At 38.6% G+C, this 3335-nt stretch overlaps 1 long non-coding RNA gene across 1 annotated transcript; it reads right to left on the reverse strand.

Moving 5' to 3' along the window:
• Nucleotides 1-1378: 1378 nt before the first annotated feature.
• On the reverse strand, nt 1379-2940 carry LOC140179650 (uncharacterized). The gene is made up of 4 exons (XR_011873371.1): nt 2533-2940; nt 2387-2440; nt 2153-2309; nt 1379-1612 (listed from the first exon to the last, which is right to left on the reverse strand). It is a non-coding gene; the product is annotated as an uncharacterized lncRNA (long non-coding RNA).
• Between the last annotated feature and the right edge of the window lie 395 nt (nt 2941-3335).

Genomic DNA, 3335 nt, shown 5'->3' on the forward strand with positions numbered 1-3335 from the left:
CCTCTCGACCTGCATCTGAAAAATAACAATACAATATGGAATGAGAACCGGAGGTTCTCAGCATGGTAAAAGTGCCACGCGTATAAGAAATACGGTCCTGAGAATGCCATAGGCAATCCTAGAACTCCGTTATTCAATTATCCAACTTAAGTACTAAACAGAAGCCATAAACAGGGGTAGGTATTCTAAATCTGCCTAACTTACTCAAGTTCAAGCTTAACCTAACATCAAACCATTTCCTCCGTTTTCTCCATCCTTTCATCATTCAGAATGTAACAGAAACAAGCAACCAAACAAGTTCACGCACAAGTAATAATCAAATAGTACAAATAGCAAGTATAACAAATAGCAGGTAATATATATCAATTAGGCATACCCAAAAATGCATAGCAATCAATACAAACAAATGCATATGATGCATGCCTGTCCTATGGCTGATGGGGCCCATCTGTCGGTTATCCAGCCAACCCGACAAGTCCGAAAACCTTAGACTGTCCCCCGTCGCGCATCCCCAAGAGTCTATGCATAGAGTTCACATTCAATCATCATATAATCACTCAATGGGGGCTATCCATACCCGGGAATTTATACGTGCCCGGTCACCCTTACGACGTAGGGTCAACAGAGTATCGAGATTCAACCTGGAACACGTGGTGGCGAGCCACGGCTCTTACCCAGGGAACTCGTATCTCAGATAGCATTATTCATAAGCCATTTCATAGTCATAATCATTATTTAATCATTCATCAAGCCATGGCATATTAACTCCTTTATTAACAACCTCCCTTTCACATTTTTCATCGTCATTCCCTTATAATTCAACTTGATTACCCTTTCCGGGTCCTGACCAAACTTTTTATCAAACTCTTATCATCCTTCTTAATATCGAATAATCTTAAAATCAATCCAACTCTAACATTAAATCAATCACATCACACGAGGATTGAACTTTAACTTCTCGAACTCATGACTATCACTAAGACATCCTCGACACTCTATTTCCTTTTCTGTTTTTAATATAGCAAATGAACTCGGAATTGCACAAACTTTATGTCCAGGCGTTCATATTGAAATAAGCTTTCTAACAAACTAAATATCATAATTTTCTGATTTTTCTAGCCTCAGGAATAAAGGAAAATCTGTGACTGCTCTGCAGTGCATAAAACCAGAAAAACAGCAGCAGCATGTGATATTCAAAATTCAATATAAAATCCAAGTTAAATCCAATGACTTTGAAAATTAATTTAGTTAAAATTTACTCATCCAGGTTTCTTTCTCAATTGGTTCTGAGTCAATACCATTTTTAATGAAAAAGTTACATTACCTGGAAGTTAAGTAAAAATGAGACAAAATCTGTTTTAAAAACCAACAAGCTTAGTACCTTTCAATTGGAATAACTTTTATTACAAAACTCCAATTAAGCTAAATTTTGATTTGAGAACCCCTAGCTCATCTAAAAACAAGTGTGTCTTGGTTGCAACCCAATTTCTATTTAATTCTAAGAGTTACAAGCATTGGAAGTTGATGCATAGCTTGCTGAAATCTGTTTCTTTTTAGTTTTGACCACCAATATTCAAAAATTCACAGCTCCCAATCCTCAACTCTTGAAATTCTGAAATTTTAGAGAACTAAAGAAAGTTAATCAAATTTTATAACAAAATTGGTTTCGCTCCAAAACTCAACTCGTAAAAGTCGCAGCAAGACAAACAAGTTGCTGCCTGTTTGATCTTTTCTGCTGCTGGACAGATTTAACAACCTAACTTTAAAAATTTGCCATAAATTGTATATTTAACAAAAAGGTCCCAAAATTTCCAGTTTAGTTCCTTATATTCCCAAGTTTAGCCCAAACTTGGTCTCATGCAATTCCGATCATTACATAATTAGTTACAGCATATACAATACCACCACAACACAACTCTACATCCTTATTAACAAACACCAATTCTAATCCATCATAAATAAATATAAGAGCACACCATTAATAGCTTTCACACCTCATAATTCTAATATATAAATTCACTAACAAATCTATTCTAACAACATTACAAGGCTAATCATTAAATACAACAAACAATCCAACTTATTCTATGGTTCCTCTAACCTAAGTTTTCACAACACCGTAAATATTAAACGTGCGAAACTTAAACCATACCTTGGCCGATCACTTAATTCACCCAAGGCAGCTTCTCAACATAAAATCACAGCCCCTTCAAGCTCAATCAAACAGCCCCAAAGCAAGCCTTGTCACCAACAAAGCTCCAAGTAATCCAAATTCAAGTTCAATGCATAAACACCCTCTTAAACTACACCTAATACACATATATATGTTCCAATTCAGTTCTCTATTACCAAAAACAAGATTGAGCTAGGGTTAGGGTGTTCTTACCATACCCATATGCTCAATAGCTTGAGCCCACAAGTTCCGGAATCTAACTTGAACCTAGAACACAAAAATTGGACAAGATTCACTATAGGTTTTCAAGTTTACCAAAGAAAGAGGGATAGAGATTCTGAACTCAATAGAAGGCTTACCAGAGAAATTGTTTGGATAGAAAGGTAGAGCTCGACGCGCTGAGCGCGTGGCCGCGAACGGTGCGGCAATCGGAGCCCGGATGAGGAAGTTATGGTAGTTGGAAGGAATGGTGAGGGTTAGGTTTCTTCTCTTCTCCCCCTTGCTGTGTTTTTCGTTGCTGTGGTGAAATGGAGAAGATGAAGCTGCTGCTTCATTTATGTTAGGGGCCCGGTTGAACCCATGGGTCCGGTTTGGGCCTCGGTTCAACCGGTTCGGCCCTTCCGGTCCGATTTTGGGCCAAATTATCGAAATTGGTATCAAAATTTTCGTTTCGATGAGCTCTATCCTATTTTAATATTAGTTTTGTATTTTTAACTTTCCTAATTAAAATTCAATATATTAACTAATAATTTACCGATTTTAGCGGGGTTTACACATCGGCACCCAAGCGCGCAGTGCGCGCGCGCGCCGATGTGGTTTCACAACTCCTAGTACTAAAACCCGAGAGTTGTGCCTACCTTATGCCTACTTTGTGCCAGGCGATCTGCACGCTCCGATTGTCCCTGCCGCATCCGCGCATAAGCACGCATGGCGCGTGCGCGCGGATTATTCCTGTTGCATCCGCGCCTAAGCACGCATGGCGCGCGCGCGTGGATTGTTCCTGCTGCATCCGCGCCCAAGCACGCATGGCGTATATGCGCGGATTTGCACCCTATTTTTCTCCTTCCTCCTTTCTCCTTCTTTCTTTCTAATTTTTTTTTCTTTCTTCTTCCTCTCTTGGAAATTTTTTTCTTTCTTTAAAAATAATAATAAATAATTAAAA

Source organism: Arachis hypogaea, chromosome 15, assembly GCF_003086295.3.
Source record: "Arachis hypogaea cultivar Tifrunner chromosome 15, arahy.Tifrunner.gnm2.J5K5, whole genome shotgun sequence".
Lineage (NCBI taxonomy): Eukaryota > Viridiplantae > Streptophyta > Magnoliopsida > Fabales > Fabaceae > Arachis > Arachis hypogaea.